The following is an 18,752-nucleotide window of genomic DNA, read 5'->3' on the forward strand; positions in this document are numbered from 1 at the left end:
AGGTAAAGAAAACTGTGGCTATCACTTGGCAGTAGTAGAGTTATGAACCGTGATTGCATTGATAATTTGTTTCAAATAGAGCTTTGTCAAGCTTGCAATTCTATTTAAAATCATTTTGCTATATTGAACTTTAGTTCCTTTCTAACCCTAAGTTTGCTTTTTTATTCTGAAAACCAGGTTAGTAATTCACACTTATTTTTCCACTGAACTTTGAATTTTCTAGTGGATTTTATCTGTTTAGCGAATGTATAAATCTGCATCTGGTATTATAGTGTGCTAGCTTTTCCAGATTATATAGCAATATACCCCTTTTATATAAGAGTTAATGAGTTGCCAGGTTAGACTCAGCAGGCCATTGTTACATTAAAAGCCAGAAAGTTTGCTGTCTCTCTTCCATTCCCTTCCCTACTTTTTTTTTCTTTCATAGTTTTATTTAGTTGCTATATTAAAATAACTTTTAAAAATTGAGATTTTTATTTTTTAAAACAACATACAGGTTTTTCATTTTGCTTCCTTACAGACTCTGATTCTATCTCATTGTTAATTTTAAATTATGGTAATTAACCTGAGCTGAGTAATGGTTTAATCAAGGTAGACCTTGCTCCTTGGCTGTGCCTCTCTCCTTTTTCTACCCCTCTCCCCGTTTTCACCTGTGGATTCGCATGTCTGACCTAGCAGAGTAATTGGGTCCACGGCAACATGGGCGTGCCTCCCTTAGAAACACTCAGTCTCACATATGACTCATAAGCTGAAGCACAGACACCACTTCCCCAATCTACAGGAGCCATTTTAACAGCACAAAACTTGCCGGATTGCTTTTTACTTTCAAGCCCAAAGGACAGTATCTAAAGAGAACGAGACTATTTGAAGGTAACTTGTTAAGATTTTGCGTGTTTGCTTCTGGCTGTTTCCTGAGCCTGATAAACGGAGGGTGGTTCTTACCTGTCGAAGAACAGGGCTGAATGTGTTCTTTAACTCTCTGGAAAAAATGTGTGTAGTCAGTCACATGCCTGATTGAACTTCACTACTAGGGGGAAACAAAGCACTCAAGTTCTGGAAAGTTTTAGATCTTCTTGGTAAAGCATTTTTTATATTTTGTGTGATTTTTTTTCCCCCCATATGACTTGAGAATAAAGGAGATTTTTCTTACTTTCTTTTTCATACTACAAAGCAAACTAGGTCAAATTCTAATTTTTTAAAATGTAATTGTATTTGTGAGGGTACCCTGTAATTTACAATTAAGTAAACTATATTATTCACCTGTGATTTGGGTGTTAAGAAAAGTTCCAAGAGCGAAGATTTTGTTTTGGCGTTTTAGTTAAGGGGAACTTTGGGGACACCTCAGTCATAGGTGTTGCTCATTGACTGTAATGCCCTTTGTAATATCCTTTTTTCTTTCTTTAAAGTAAATGAAATTATACTAAACATTTAATTTTGAAAACTAAATATAAGTTTGAGTAAAATGAATGGTCATTTAGATAACAAGTTAAAGTGATTATTAAATAAAGAGGAAGACAGGCTAGAATGATTCATTTGCTATTAGAAAAAAATAATAAAGTTTTATAATTCACACTGGAAACTTATTCTGAGTAACAGCCTTAGAAGCATAGCTAGTTTCTGAGGAAACGTAGTATTTTGATTTGTGTAAAAAGAAAAAGTAAAGAGTATTAACCTTCTGTCTACACAACTATACTTAAAATTTGCTTGTTTTGAATAAAAAAAAAAATACCTAGAAAAGGTTGCTTAGTTTTTTCCTGAAATATTTCTCATTATTGAAATTAGGAGATTCTGGTGTGCCTTGAAGTTCTAGGTGCTCTGAGAAGCTGGATGCAGCAGTATATTGCTTACGAAAGTTATTTGTAAAACTAAAATTTGAATGAAAGTAAAATTTGAATATGCAGTGATTCCAAATACAGTTTTTAGAAATAAAATTTGCAAAGTCATTTATTATTGACTGTAATGATATTTAGCTAGTTCTTTGGGAATTCGCTGCTAATAAATTTCTAACTGCTTGAAGGCCTGTCAGATGAAAGTGAAGATTTCTAGGCAGTCAACTATTATTTCTTACTCTTTGAAAGGATTGTTCATATTATCAGATCTCAATTTGTGGTCTTATAAGACAGGCACAAGCAGACATTTTACCAGTTCAGCTCTGAGCCATTTGCTGTCATCTTTGTTTGCATATTGCTGGTTTAGTCAGCTTTTGAGTAAGCAGAGGTTGTATTTACTTCTAGTCTGCTCTGTGTGAAAAATCTAATGAAACTTCTTTGCCTTTCTTTCTCTCTTTTTTTCCTCCCTTCTTTCCTCCCTCCCTCCCCCTTCCTTTTCTTTCTTTCTTTCTTTTTTTTTTTTTTTTTGAGTTTTTAAAGGCCAGTGACCCACAGAGAAAAATCAAGGGGCACACAAATAAGCAAATAATTAAGATTTTATTTATTAAAGAGAAGTAGAAGAATTTAGTTTCTTAAAATGAAGACATTGGTGTAATTCAAATAAAAATAAATACCAGTCATATATTTCAGTTTCTTATTATGTGGAGAAGACTGAGGTGGGGCTTCAGGGAGAAGGGAGGAAAAAAAAAGCATAGAAGCAAAGGAAGGCCAGTACGACTTATTAGGCAGTCCCCTTCCCATCCCACCCCTTTCCTTTTATAAGGTTGAATATGAGTTTAAAGTGAGTCATCAGAATTAAACTTAGAATTACCAATTTGAAGAACTTAGCGTTAAAAAAGACTGAAGATCATCCAACTGCCTCACTTTTATAGTTGAAGAAGCAGTGGCTCAAAGAGGTCTTGCGACTTGCTCAGGGTTATGTAGTGCTTGATGGCAGGCCTTCTAGCCTGGAGCTGCTCATGCTAGCCCACACCAACAAGTGATGCTTTGTTTGAAATGGTCTGTATTTCCTCAAGAGTAAATAAAACCTTAATTAAGTTGCTTGGTGATCATTTTGGTGATAAGGTATGACCAAATGAATTAACTAATGATTTTGAAAATGTGTTCAAACTAGTTTCCTTTTTCATCAGAGAGAGGATGAGAATTTCTACAACAGCTTTTTTTCACTACTATTAGAATTTTTTCATAGTTGAAGCATTGTGACATTGCATGTTTAAGATGGGCCTAGGGGAGATGGAAATACAAGGACTTGGGAATTTACGTTGAACTTCCAGATACAAAGACAGGTTTATTTCCACTTTAATTTTACCTCATATTCTTTTGGGAGGGCATATACTGTTTAGTATGATACCTTGTTCTATTAAAGTGTGTGTGTTAAACTTTGCATATGTTTACAAAAATCTGGAGGTCTCTAAACTCTAACATAAGTACAATCTTGACTTTAACCTTCCTGTAACTAATAATCTCATTCCATTTGTTGTACCCTACTCTTCTTCTTTGAAAGTTTACTTTACATACCAGGCACTTGATTCTTAGAATCTTCTGGGGAATACAAACTCTTTGTCTATTCACTTTTTGATGTGTTTTATTATGGTGGTTGAAATTTACTTTAGATCTGCCTTTCTTTAGGTCTGAAATTTGGATTTTTAAAATGCTTTGCATATGACTGTTGAATCTTCTAAATTTCCAAGTCCCCTAACCTAATTCAGTGTCAGATTCTCCACAGTGTGGTCGTCATTGTCCTAAGCAACGAACAGGGCACAGAAGGCTAGAAGACCTGGGCTCTCATCTCACAAACTTAGATTCGTACCGGGAAAACGTAGGTGAAATAAGTAAAGAATGGAACCAAACCACTGAGTTGTTAAATTTCGGTTCAGACTGTTTGCCTAGAGGTGAAAGGTGACTGAGGCTTAAAATAGGCAGGAAAGTCTATGAGTCTTTAGGAATTATGAGTATTGAAGAATGAATAGCATTTGTGTAGGTTAAGGAGAGTGTCTTCAATAAGAATAAGAATATAAGCTCTTAGCGAGCAGAGATGTTTTATTCTATTTCTTCATCTTTTTCAACCTTTGACAGAGTATCAAGCACAAGTGTATAGGCCGGTGTTATTTGCTGCACTAAACCCTTGGCTGCTCAGTTGGGCAGGTCCTGTTAAAGTTAGTGGTAGCAAATCTTTAAAGGGCATGTGGCCTTCTACTTAATCTCTGATGCCTACACATTGTAACCAAAGAAGTAATTAACACCTGCCTGGTAGTATACTACCTTTAAAGTAGTAATTTTTGACCTTTGGTGTAACAGAGAATCACCTGGCTTCAACTTAGAGATTTTGGTTCCTTAGGCCCCGGGGTTTGACTTATCCATCTGCAATTTTAATAAGTACTCTAGATGACTGCGATGCACGGGCTGCCACACTTTCTTGGAGAGTTTGCAGGCTTAAGAGCTGTGAAGAGTGATTAATGAGTTACTTAGCATTTTAATATCTGAATTTTTAAGGAACAATGGTATTTTGAAGCCCACGGCCTCTAGTAAGTAAGAAAAGTCACTAGAACTTATTTAGCCTCGTCTCCCTACCCTGGTTATCCCTTCCTCTGTTCCAGTTTTTTGCTGTGGTATATTTTTCAACTTTGTGGCTCTCCCTGTTTCCTTTTCTCTAATTCTACTTTTTCTCCTCCGGCTCCCCATTCACTACCATCTTGACCACAATATATAATTAAACTAATTATTTTTGTTTTTCAGGTATAATTAGCCTCTTCTTTATCTCTCAGCGAACCATCACACTCTCTCCAATGTTAGTTTTTTTTTTAGTCCCCTTTGGTGCTTCATGGTATCTCTCCATTCTGTTTTTCTTGGGTTAGAGCAAAAACAGCCCCTTCCTGATTTAGGGTAGCATTATAGTCTTAGAAAACCCTTCTCTCCTGGGAAATACACTATTAGTGTTTGTAATTGAGTCTGGGAGGGAGTAACTTTTTTTTACCGTATGAGTTTCTTTGGACATTTAACTGCATAGTTGATTGCATATTTGTAGGCTTTGCATTACATTACATCTCGTCTAATGGGACATAGGTGTTCACAGACTCTCATAGAAATGGGAAGAAGAGTCCCATGAGTTGAATGGTCTGAATATAATTTTGCTACCATCAGTTGGCCAGAATATTTTGCTCCTTTGCTTAGGAGCTGCTTCATATAAATGGTAGGAATTAAATTAGTAATATCATTGAGTCAACCTAAATGATTAGGGCAGTTTTCAACTGTCTGAGCAATCTTTCTCCCATTAGTAGAAGAGGAACTCCTAAAGAGAAAGTTATTTGTCACTTCTGTCTTTGTGTCTTGTCAGACGATCTGTATACTAGAGTAAAAGTGGCTATTGAGCTATACTACAAATGTGTAGGCACCCCACCCTTTTTGAAAAAAATAACTCCTGGGCTGTTTGCTTTGTTGGTAGAGGGGATAAATTATGCAGCTGAGCTTTGGCTGAACAAATTTCTGTGCAGAAGCATTTTGATTTCCTTCTCTTCCAGTAAATAAGTATCTGAATTAATATTGTCCTCATCATCAGAAAACTGTTCCTAAACTTCTCTTTTCACTTTCATTCTCTTACCACTGTAGGAATTCAGAGCTCTTCTTTCATTTGCCTTTTAATGCTGAGTAGCAGGGTATCAGCTCTTTTTTTGTTTGTTTTTTTTAATTAGTTGTAAATCTTATTTTATTATTTATTTATTTATTTATTTATTTATTTATTTATTTATTTCTGTGTTGGGTCTTCGTTTCTGTGCTAGGGCTTTCTCTAGTTGTGGCAAGTGGGGGCCACTCTTCATCACGGTGTGCGGGCCTCTCACTATCGCGGCCTCTCTTGCGGAGCACAGGCTCCAGACGTGCAGGCTCAGCAATTGTGGCTCACGGGCCTAGTTGCTCCGTGGCATGTGGGATCTTCCCAGACCAGGGCTCGAACCCATGTCCCCTACATTGGCAGGCAGATTCTCAACCACTGCGCCACCAGGGAAGCTCTCAGCTCTTTTTTATCTCCATATTTTGTAACTTGAGATTGGTTGCCAGCATCAAAACAAACCAAAAAAAAAGCACAACAGTAAACAATATGAATGCCTTCTGGAGTTTTTATGAAAATTGATTTAATAATTTTTATATTAAAAAGCTATCAAAATGATGCACATTTTAAAAAATCTAATAAAAAGCCTTTAGTGTAAAGCAGCCTCTCTACCCCTTCCCACTCTCAGTCCTGCTGCCTAAAGGCAACCACTTATACAAGTTTTTGGTTTTTTGGTTTTTCAAATTTGTATTTTCTTGGATCTATCCTTTTCCAGTCTTCTACCCCATGGAATAGAAGTTCTTCAAGGTAGCAGGAACCAGTGTGACTGTACATGATGTAAAGTCATGTAAAGTTCATTTTCTGTGTGATAGATGCTCAGTAATACAGTGGTCATTGTATTTGTGCAGAGTTGTATGGTACAGTTTTACAAATCTAAATTAAAGAAAATTGGTTATTTTCTGTGTTTTAGAAAACAGCCCTGTAAACAGTGAAACTAGAAAATTTTACAATAAAACTATAAAAATGAGGTGTTGATTTAATAACTGTTAGTTTATGTGCATCTTATTTTTTATACCAAAATACTGAATGGAAGCTGAGTATTGGAGCAATTCATTATCCTTTTTTCTTTAAAACTGAAATGTGCATGTAGGGGAACGTATAAAACGTATACAGTTTAAATGTAATTACATAGTGTTTACCCATGTCACAACAGAAATAGAGCATGTTTATTAAGATAGAAATCCCCCAGCTGGACTTTCCTGGTGGTCTAGTGGTTAAGACTCCCTGCTCCCAATGCAACTGGCCCAGGTTCGATCCCTGGTCGGGGAACTAGATCCCTCAGGCCTCAACTAAAGATCCCGCATGCGGCAACGAAGATCCCGAGTGCCACAACTAAGACCCGGTGCAGCCAAAGAAAGAAAGAAAGAAAGAAATATTTAAAAAGAAAAAAAGAAATCCCCCACTCTGCCCATGTTTGTTTCTCCTTAAAAATAACTATTATCCTGATTTTTGTGATAAGCTTTTCTTTATAGTTTTACCCCTTTGAACTTTATTTAAATGGATCACACCATATATATTCTATAGTGACTTGCTTCTTTTGTTTAACTCTATGAGCTTTATCTTACTTAATTTTAATTGCAGTGTAGTATTGCATTGTCTGTATCAGAATGTATTTATTCTTTCTTGTTGATGGCAGTAGATTGTTTCCAGTTTGGGAACACTCTTGCACATAATTCTTGGAGCATACGTGCAAGAGCATATGTGAAGAGTTTACAAAGAGTATGGAGAGAATGAATATTTAAGATACTTTAGAGTTTTTCATTATCTTTCCTAGGAACAGATGCCTGCTATTGATGCCTTCCTACCCATTCAGCATCTTACTATGGTGTTTTGCCCTGGGGACTAAAATCTTCCAGGACCCTAAACAAATGGGCAGTTGATGCCTTTAGAGTAAGTTGCAAACATTAGTATATTTGACCACTAAACACTAAGCAGTTTAGCATGCCTGTCATTTATTAACTAGAGTTTAATTAGTTCAAACATAATTTTGAATAAAAAACAAATTTTGATAGAATAGATACATTATAATCCCTATTACATACATAAAAACAATATTATTATGGATATGTATGAAATAAAGGTATAAAATATAGACAGTTGGGGCAACATCAATTTTAGAATAGTCGGAGGAGATTGGTGAGGGATATATAGAAGGCTTTAACTATATTTGACTTTTTTATTCTTAAGAATCTGAAACAAAGTATGGAAAAGTGTTAATGTAATGTGAAGCCGGGTGATGGTTATGTCAATGTATTCTTTCTTTGGTTGAACTATTTCATAGTAAATTGTGCTATATAAGGGGTAGTTTATTTTTGCCCCACATTTATACATAACTGAGAAATAATGTTTAATTTGATGAGGAGTAGAAGTTGATTTAAAAAAAAAAAGTGGTGAATAAACTCTACATCAGTTAAAAAAAAATCACCATTTCAGTGAAGGAGATTAGGTAGATTCAGAATTAAGTTATAATAAGACCGTGTATCTGTCCCACATAACTAACAAGATGGCTCTAGGCATACTTCTTTTTTTAATAAATTTATTTTATTTATTTATTTTTGTTTTTGGCTGCGTTGGCTCTTCATTGCTGCGCGCAGGCTTTCTCTAGTTGCAGCGAGCGAGGGCTACTCTTCTCTGCAGTGCGCAGACTTCTCATTGCTTGGCTTCTCTTGTGGCGGAGCATGGGCTCTAGGCGCGCAGGCTCAGTAGTTGTGGCGCACAGGCTTAGTTGCTCCATGGCATGTGGGATCTTCCCGGACCAGGGCTCAAACCCACGTCCCCTGAATTGGCAGGCAGATTCTTAACCACTGTGCCCCCAGGGAAGTCCTCTAGGCATACTTCTGATGAGTAAATGATAATTTCCAGTTGAGATCCATTGGAGCTATAGTTTGTTAGAAATACTTTAGTCTTTAGAATCATCACACATTCAAATATTTTTCAAAAACACATTTTAGAACAAAGATTCATAAAACATAATTGATATAGTATTAATTGACACTGATAAACTTTTAAGTAGCTAAAACCCCAAATTAGACTTTTACATCTAACCAGATTTATTGCCATAATTAGTGTTTCATCTTGCTTCCTGATATGGGTGTCATCTTGTTTCCTTAAAATCCTTACTATAATGATAGTAATTCCTGCATCTTTAGTGACTTTTTTTGTTATAAACTTGATATGGAATCTTTATATAAGATTTCCAAAATTTAATAATGTAAATGTGGGAGTTGCTATAAAAAGGGAAACATAGATCTTAATCCAGTGTTTTGCTTTTGCAGTCATCCCTTGGCTCTCGTTTTTGAGCTCTTTTTCACAGTGTCCGTGTAAGTAGTGGCAGGGACAAAGAGGAAAAAATGGAAGTAGAAATGATAGGATTTTATAGTTGGAAGGGTTCTTAAAAGTCATGCAATTCAGGGGTCTCCTGGATTTTTTTTTTTTATTATTATATTCCTTTTCATCCTATATAATTTATTGATTTCATTCAACAATTATTTATTGTCTGTTAGGGAGAATTCTTGATGCTGGAGAATACAGCAGCCAGAGATTTTCTTATGGCAATTTAGAACATATCCATGCTGATGGAAGCAATGCCATATTTTGTGTTTTTGGCCGCACTGTGTGGCATGTGGAATCTTAGTTTCCGGATCAGGGATTGAACCCGTGCCCCCTGCGTTGGAAGTGCAGAGTCTTAACCACTGGACTGCCAGGGAAGTCCCCAATGCTGTGTTGGTGGCAGTGTGTAGCCTGCACCTTTTAGGCAAGTTAGAAGAGGTTAGACCGCCAAGCTTCTTGTTTAGATCTCTACATATGCCATTCCTAAGGTGGGCTATAGCCTTTGTTCTGCAGAAGGTCAGAACACTTTGTGAGAGGCATCACTGAAGATGGGCTGCTTTTTGCATCTTAGATATTTCTGTTTGTTATAATGGAAGCCTAATAATCATGATTTATCTTTCTTTGGTAATAATATTTTTCTAAGCACTGAGTCCTAGCGAATGTTTAAAATTCCTTTCCAAGTAACCTTTGTGTTTATTTAGAATTTTATGTCTTAAAGAAGCTTGTTAAAGTATGCTGGAAGAATATATACAGTATTATACTATTTATATAAGGTTAAATATATACCACACAAAACACATATTAAAGCATAAAGAAAAAGAATGTGAAGATTTTAGATTTAAATTAGAATAATCAGAATTAATGTTATATGTGTTTTAGTTTGAGAGACAGTTCATATTTAGAAACAGAAGATTTGTGTAAGTTATTTGTTTATTCAGAACGTTTTATGGCATGAACTGTTAAGCTGGGTGTTATATTTGATCCTTTCGTCTTTGGATCAGAGACAAATATGTGGGCTGTTATAGGATCATTTATAACCTGTTAGTCTTCCGAATAAACTGAAAGGAAGGTGCACTGTTCGTCTGCACTTGGAAGAATAGAACAGCTGCTCACCATGGTTAGCGTATTTGATTGTTGAGAAGTGGTAGACGCCAGGTTCTCTGCAGATGTCCTGAGACTTTTCTGACCATTTTCGGGTGGTTTGACCCAAGCATCAGAGCCAGAGGCTGTGGGAAGGGAGCTAACGTGTAAGGAAATGGACAATTCCCTTAAGGTTCAGGGAGCATTTATTCCCTAGATACTGGGGACAGTTGAGGGTAATACATTTACAAGTAAGAGCAGAAATATACTAAAGATATGCTAGGAAGGCACTGGTAACTCTTACACCGTTGAAAAGAATGAACTAGAGATATTCATTGAAAAATACTGAATAAAAATGAAATTGTTTTCCAAGATACTCATTTAAGAAATGTTACTTGCTTTAGGAACATGGTGCCATGCTTAAAGCTGATTATTACATGTATATTAAATTCTCTTTAGGAAAGAAAGACCATAAGATGAGCTTACTTGCAGTAAAATATTGAGTCATTGTGGACATTGACCTAGAGACAAATAGCACTATAGCCTGGTGAAATTGTAGTTGTGGTAGCTTATAGCTTAGGTAAGAATTGACCAATGGAGAAGGTGGCTGTATTGTGCCCAAGTTTTTATGGAATATGACGCATATGAGTGATGAATTGAGGTGATTCTTAGGAATTATTAGTTGGGGAGGCAGCTAGGCATGATGAAAAGTGAGCATCTCTGTGTTAGTTGTAATTAATTGCAAGCTTGCTTAAAATGACTTAAAACAGTAATAAGTATTCACCTGTTGGGAATGGAGTTCTGTTTGCTTTGTGTATAGTTGGTGAACATATGTGAATAAATAATGTGAGCCATGTTTTGGATATACTGAGAAGAGAGCAAGGGAGTGGAGATAGTTTGATTGGGGGTGAACACAAATTGTAATCTGGAAGAAGTGCTCACAAGAAGCCATGGTAAAAATGACCAGAGATCAAAGAGGCAAGGTGTCTGTCCTGCTGTTTTGAGTCAGTTGTTCAAAGTTTGTTTTGTTTTTTGTTTTGTTTTTGGTGGTAGTTATCTTTTTTGAGAGGTGAAGGAGGGTGGGGAGAGCGTCTTCTGTCTAGGTGGTCACATGCTATTTATCTAACCAGTTGGGTAAAACAGTTTGGGGGCTGTTCTGTTGTTCAGAGACTTGATTTTTTTACTCACTCGTTGTGGTTTTCAAGTCTTAATTTGTAAGGTACTTACTCCTAAGAACACATCTTAAGAAATCTATTAATAACGAGTCTTCATGTGTGTAATGAACTTAGATCCCAACCTCAGAATACCTTTTTAATTGTTCTGTTTTCATAAACACTCTTTACCAATTCTATCTTATGCTTCTGACACCAGGCTTTGATACCTTTTCACATAAACTATGGGACTATTTATAAAACAAGACATAAAGATGTAGCAGAGAAGGCAGGAAATACTTGACGTTTGTATGCCATATCTTGTTCTCTGCTTCCTGTCAGTTAAACCACGATGAGAGGAACAGAGACACAGATGTACAATTGCTGCTCTAATTAGGGAGACCCATTAGGGAGACCAGTTAGGTATAAAGCTTGTTTCATTAAACTTTTGTCACTTGTTGATTCTAGGCATGTTGTAGGCTTGTTTTGTATTATATGGGTTGTAGGGATCACAATTAGATGTTTGATATAGAAAATATAAAATGTGTTTACTTTTGTGAAATTTTTATAGGTCATAAAAGACTGGCATTCAAATTTGTGTCTATGGTATACATGCAGTATGAAATGATAAGCTAATATGTTGGTCTCAAAATTTTGACAAGCATTAATTTATTTTTGTATTTTGGTCTATCAGTATTCTTTAAAACTTTTAGAGCACTTTATGGATTACAAAGTAAAATCTTACTAGGTACAACTTTAAGATGATGAAAGGAAGGCCACAGAGGTTGACTTATCCAAGAAAATAAAGTTGGTAAATGGCAGGACTAGGATTTGGATACAGGTCTTCTGATGCTAAATCTTGTGTCCTTTTAGGAAAAGGTTTGTTTTCATTAAATTACTATCTTACCTATTATTCAGTGATTTAACCTTTTAGGTTTACCTTAGCTTCTTCTATCTGGAATGTCCCCCCAGCAAATAATTACTGAATAATATGGGAGAATAAGCTTTGTAGCCACTTCTGCTATATCTTTTGTCTTAGCTGAAAGACTGATTGCCCATAGTGTCTTAGCTGATAGACTGATTGCCCATAGTGTCATAGTGTTTCTTTCCTGTCCTTCTCCCTTACCCACTGGTGTCTGGGAAATAGGTCCATAGTGAGCACTTGTGAAATAAATAAAAGAATGTAGATAGTACTGATATGATTTCTGAAGGCCATCTAGTATATAGGAAAAGATAATACAGGGAGAATTTTCTCTTCTTCCTTGAAGTGTTTATATTTGTGAAGGGAATGCTTTAAAAAAGTTCCAATAAACTTTTTAGTTGTTGTTAAATTTCAATTAACTCAAAGTCAAATTAAAAATTAAAGTGAAATAGAGGCCCTGAGGTTTGCCTGGAAGAAGTCAGCCATTGGATTTAGCTGTATCTATTTTCACCTCAAATTTTCCCTTCCCCTCTCCTTATGTGCCTACAGATTGTCTGAAAGGTAAGAAATTCTCCCACAACTCTTACTGTCCACTTCGAGTGGGAGAGGTCGCGTTTTCTGTGTCTAGTTGCCAGGGATTGAGAGGTAGCTGGGAGTTAGACATGGGAGGAGAGGGCCAGAGTTTCTGTTCATGGGTTGTAAGATAACTGTATTGCCTGACAATCTCACATTTTTAAAGCAGAATATTTTGAGGGGGAACATCAAGATCACTAGATTAGAAGCCCTTCGAAGGCAGAAGTTTTGGTCTGTTTTGTTCTGTGCTGTATTCCTGCCACCTAGAACAGAGTCTGACATGTTGTAGGTACTCAGTGGAGTGTGTGAATGGATGAGTGAGCGTGAGCTGAAGTCAGACGTGCTCAAACTCTCTCTGAGCATCTTGAGTGTTCCTTTGACAAATATTTATCATGGGCCGTCTGTGTAAGCTGTGGGAGTATGGTGGTGACCATGACAAAGTCCTTTTGCCCTTATTTGGTTGGCTCTGTCAATGCATGGTTATTACTGATATGAAGATTAAATGACAGATGTAGCAACATACTGTAGCATAAGGCCTGGCACATGTAAATAGTAGCTGTTATTTTCTTCTTATTATTTATTTCTAATTTGTTATCATCTCTTTCTTAAATTCCTTGAGGATAAGTGTCATGGTTTTTTTGTATCTGTGCAAAAACATCAGTAGTTGTAGAGATGTTTAAGAATTACGTAAAGTAGTATATGTGTCCTGCTTTATAAATTGTAAAAGCACTTATTAGACACTAAGATATTACCAACAAATGATAATGTAAATGGACCTTTTGGGCTATTGTACAATTTCTGGATGTGTCTTCATGTTAAAGTATTTTAAAAAATCTAATAAGTGCCTGTTATATCTACTAAAGCAACTTTGAATTCTTGAACTCCCAAAGAGTAAGGCAAAGCCATAAAGCAGAAAATACCTCTAACAAAGAGCAAGTTTAACGCAGCTAGACGTTTTTACAGGAGTGTCTCTCTTTTAAACATCACCCTGGAAGGAAGTAAAGATTCATTGAAAGTTGGTGATAGAAGTCTCTATTAAGTGACTAAGAAACTTTCATCTGTCATGGATATCATATCCTTCTTCACTAACTGAATCAGCATCATCTTTTCAAAATATTTAATACTAAATGGCAATATACAATCATCCATAGATGCAGTGAGTTCATATATTTCAAAGTTTCACTGGTATCCAAATGGATGTAGGACAATTTTGATGTTCAATTGAATAACTTGTAAGAAAGGTTATATCGTAATAAGTCATATCTTTTTGAAAATTTTATTTTCCTGTTTCTCCCTTCTTCCAATCCTTAGGCAGAGAACAAAAAGTTGAAGTAAACTAGTGGTTTTTGTTTGTTTTAAATAATTTCCCCACACCCTGGGTAGTTTAAAAACCATTGTTGAGAATCTCTATTACAAGTAATTAATGAAGAATTTAAGGAGGACAGTATACACATCAGTGGCTAGAAGTTATCAGTGTAGCAGTCAAGCTATGGAATGTTTGTTTAAACTGTCCTCATCATTTTTAGATGGTAGTTACCAGATCCCACTTGCACTGGGCTTTGTAATCTTGGGACCACACTCTGTTGTTGCAACCGGATATGAAAACCTCCAGGAACTTTCCACTTCTTCTTTCCAAATCAAGCCTAAATTCCACTGCCTGACTTTCAAGACCCTCCATAATTGGTTTTGCTTTGCTTATTTAACCGCATTTTCTACTAGTTCCCATTGTCAACTCTTAGCTCTGGTCAGGCTGTTAACTATCTCCGAACTTACTTTGGTTGGTTTTGATTCTCTTTATTCTTCTGTGTCTCAGCCTTCTCTCTCTCTCTCACACACACACACACACACACACGTGCGCACACACATGCACATATGTACACATGTATGCACGCATAAGCAAACATGCACATACACACACTATACTGTCTTTCCCTTTCCCTGTGGTCTCTCCACATCCTACGTCACTTTAAGGTTGAGTTTAAGTCCTTTATTGTCTAAAGTGTTTCCTTGATCCATTTGACCATCCCCTCTTCTGAAATGCTGCAGTATTGATCAACTTTATTAGCGTTTAATTAAATGCTAACTTTTGGTGTTCAGTTGTTTTCTCTCGGTCTTGTTTCCTGAACTAGATTGTAAGCTTCACAGGAACAAGCCCATGCAGTATCTCTTTGTCTTTCCCACAGTGCTGAGCTTAGGGGAAGTTCACTAAATATTCACCAATTTTTTTTTACCACCAAGTCAATCAGTAGACCATGGTTTCTTCTGAAAATGGATGTTGTGGAAGGCCTAAAAATTGAACTGTTCTGTATTATAAATCTTTTTTTTTTTTGCCACACCATGCGGCTTGTGGGATCTTAGTTCCCCGACCAGGGATCAAACCCGTGCCCTCGGCAGCAAAAGCACGGAGTCCTAACCACTGGACTGCCAGGGAATTCCCTGTATTATAAATCTTTATATTACTTGTGAATGATATTTAAAGTTTGCTTCAACTTAAGGTATGTACAATGGGAAAATATAAAGTTACATGTGTAATTTATACTAAGCCCGTGCCCTTCCACTTTCTCATCTCTCATCTTGTGGTTTTACTGCTTCTAGTTTTTTTGGTGTCATTGAGTTTAGCATCTTAGGTGAGAGCCAGGTAGTTACGAGGATGATTGTAGGAAGAATCCCATTTTAAGGATCTTGCCATGGAGCGCCAGAATCGTTTGATTATATCCAAACTTATTTAAACTACTTTCTATTATTTAAAGAAGAAAAGGTGTATGCTATGAAATTGGGGATATTCTCACACATAGTGAGCAGGAATTTTTGTGCACAAGGATCTTTGAGTCCATCAAACTTGTTGGTGACTTGGGAAAAGGTGAAAATGCTTTGCATCTCTAGAGTTTATATCCTGAAGTCTGGTCCCACTGTGACTTGGAAGAGGCCCCTAAAATGCCACAGGTATAAAAGGGTATGATCACCAAAGAAGATGTGGAGAGATCTGGATTGAGCCTATCATTCAGCACAGATGAAGCCTGGGAAAGGGTAGTACATACAGGCCTGGGGGGAATTAGGGCAGGGCTGACTTTGGCTTCTTTAATTCGGGGGTGGGGTAAGGGGGCCATGAGAGACTATAAAATGCGGAAATGCTGGTGTACCTATTTTTGAGATGGGAGTGAAGAGTAGTAAAAAAATTGTGACCGAGGTGTCGTTTGAAACTTGGTCCGTGGACTATTCCCAGTCGCTCTTCTGGTGCAGGGGATCAGATACCCTGTTTTTACAAATCTGACTGGCTGCATTTTTCTCATACCTTTTGGGGCATCATGAAGAGCCACTTCAGCCCTGTTAATGAATTTGAAGTTTTTCTTACAGGCAGTGGAAGCCACTGATTAGGTTTTTTTAAAATTAATTAATTATTTATTTATTTTGGGCTGCGTTGGGTCTTTGTTGCTGCACGCGGGCTTTCTCTAGTTGTGGTACACGGGGGCTACTCTTTGTTGCAGTGAATGGGCTTCTTGTTGTGGTGGCTTCTCTTGTTGCGGAGCATGGGCTCTAGGTGCGCGGGCTTTAGTAGTTGTGGCACGCGGGCTCAGTAGTTGTGGCTTGCGGGCTCTAGAGCACAGGCTCAGTAGTTGTGGCACACAGGCTTAGTTGCTCTGCAGCATGTGGGATCTTCCTGGACCAGGGCTCGAGCCTGTGTTCTTAACCACTGCGTCACCAGGGAAGTCCCTTTTTTTTTTTTTTTGATTGAAGTATAGTTGATTTACAGTATTGTGTTGGTTAGTTTTAAGTAGAGAAGTAAGTTGATCATATTTTCATTTTTGGTTAATCACTCCTATTGCAGGGTGAAGAACCACAAGGGGAGCTAGAGTAAAGGTAGTAAGGACCCATCAATTGAACACATAGAGCTGCTATCACCTAATAATACAATCTGTGGCCATTAAGCTTTTTATGTAACCTTTGATTTTGTTTTCACCTGATGGTGTGTCTCTTCCTAAGAGTGAAACTTCTCCTGACAGAGTAACAATCTCTTCTAGAAGAGTATTTTGCAGTGTGGGAGTTAGAGATGGCAGGAGCCGTGTCCTGTAGCAAAATCTCCTGTGGGACTTCACAGCAACATCCCTGGCTTTTCCCCTTCACTTTGGGCCAGAATGAAACGCTGTCATTGATGGGAATCTGCCGTATTCTCAGATGAGGGAACCATTGCACTAGAGCGTATCTTTTCTCTGATGATAATATTAAACAGGGGAATAAACAGCCACAGAAATGAAACAGTTTTCTTGTGAGCTGATTCTTGTTTGTTACAGAAAGAAAAATTTTAACTGCCTGATCAGGTCTGGCTGATAAGCACATTTCAGCATATTTGTGTTCCCGAGCTAGGTGTGTTTTTGTCAGAGTTTAGATTTTGCGTGCTGGAGGGAAGAAAGTTCCTTCAGTCAGTTTATTTGCATAATAAAAACACCAATAAATGACATTTTTGACAATTATCACTTTCAGCCATTTGGAGAAAGTAAAATTTTTTTTCCGTGACCAAGGTTAAAAGACTATCTGATTACTGTTGGGTATTTCTCTTTGGTTTTAAATTCTCTTGTTTTCAGAACATGTTCAGAAAAAGGGTTAATCTTGAGACCACAGGTATGAACATGTCTAGGTATGTGATATGGTTTTGCAAGGTGCTACAAATGCTGCCTGAGTGTAATGTGACACCAGGTAGGCCCAAGTGGCCAATGATGGGAAGTGGAGAACAATGTGAAAGAACCGGCCTTTCAGGTCTGGGGAGTGAGTAATTGCAGCCTGTCCTCTGAGTACTGGAACTGTTCTGGGGTGTCAGCAAAAAGGCCAAGCATAGAGAAGTCAGCCTGTTCCCTTGATCATATTGACTTTGTGGGTTTTTTGTTGTTGTTGTTGTTGCTTTTTCACTTTAACATGGTTGAAGCTAAGGTGAGCTTATTCAGGTTTCCAAGGCCTGCTTTGGCTTTGCATATATCACCAGAATACAAAAAACATCAATCTGTGTTTCATTCACATGGAAATAAAAATATACTTTTGAAAAAGATCCAAGTACTTCACTTCCCGGCCTCCCCCTCAGTTTCAATGAAAGATGCCTAAAGCAGCGGAGCTACTTAAGAGATACAGATGGTTATATATATGGTACTTACATGATTCCAAGAACATACTTTTAAACTTTTTCTACATTTTGTTGAATTCCTTGAATATTTGAAATGAGTTAAAGGTGGTAGTATAGAAACATTTTCTTTTTGAATTAAGAGAACCCTGAACGCAGTAGGGAATGATTTGCTCCTCTGTGACATTTACTTGTATTTTTTCCTCTTCTATTTTGTGTATAGAGTACATGATTTAGAGAGTGCTATGCAGTGAGATTTATTTTACAATTAGTGTCTTTTTTTGTTTGTTTGTTTCCTTATTCAGTAGAAACTGAGAGACTACACTTGTTGGGGGAGGTTAAAGTCTGGTTACTTAACTGTAACTACATTTTGGTGTGTTTATTATTTTTTTCTTATCTACAAGTTTTTAGTGTGATAGCAATATTGTATTCAAAGAACTAGCAAGAAAAATGTCAATGAAATTTATTTTAAAGTATTTTAATGAGTTATTGTGGTAGCTTTATAAAAAGGCTTTACTGATGTTTCCTTTTCACTTTTTTAGGCTGAGTGAAGGTAAAGCAAGATAGTATGATATGATAGAACTTGGAAACGAACAACAATAGTAAAATTTTAAGATTTAAAACAGTAATAGAAAAATCTAGAAACTCCTCTTTTTCAGTTATTCCACATAAAAATGTGACTGAAAATGATTTACCAGGTAACAAATGTGTGTAAGGGATTTCTTATTTGTCCAGATATTCTACTAATGAAAAATACTAATGAAGTTCTATTAATGTAGAGAATTGGGCTGGGAATTGGGGAAAAGCAGAGAATTGTTGCTTTCTTTGTCATTAACTGTCTGTGTGACCTTGGACAAGTCAGACTGCGCTAGGCCCAAATTCTCTAACTGTTCAACAAATGAATCGTCCTAGGTAATCCTTACATCTTTTTTAGTTCTAAAAGTGCGTGATTCCACACTTTTCAGATTGAGAATGGGCAGACCCTTGGAAGATTGTATAGAATTTATCTTGATACCACTGATTTATTATTTTCATTTCTGCTGGGAGCTAATATAAAGCATTCTACCATACTAGGATACAGCTGGAAAGGCCTAGC

General features: G+C 36.8%; 1 protein-coding gene across 5 annotated transcripts in view; it reads left to right on the plus strand.

Moving 5' to 3' along the window:
* Positions 1 to 18,752, plus strand: part of ELF1 (E74 like ETS transcription factor 1) — a 104,529-nt gene that overhangs the window by 27,326 nt on the left and 58,451 nt on the right. For 2 of the 5 annotated variants that reach the window (XM_082365470.1, XM_082365471.1), the window contains exon 1: positions 725 to 870. The exons of 1 other annotated variant lie outside the window; for it this stretch is intronic. The gene's annotated coding sequence lies outside the window, so the exon portion shown is untranslated. Of the gene's footprint in view, positions 1 to 724; positions 871 to 7,267; positions 7,384 to 18,752 lie in introns of those variants that run through there. 2 more of the 5 variants (XM_082365467.1, XM_082365465.1) reach the window with 2 other exon arrangements.

The sequence above is a fragment of the Balaenoptera borealis genome (genome assembly GCF_965194805.1).
Source record: "Balaenoptera borealis genome assembly, chromosome: 18".
In the NCBI taxonomy this organism is placed as follows: domain Eukaryota; kingdom Metazoa; phylum Chordata; class Mammalia; order Artiodactyla; family Balaenopteridae; genus Balaenoptera; species Balaenoptera borealis.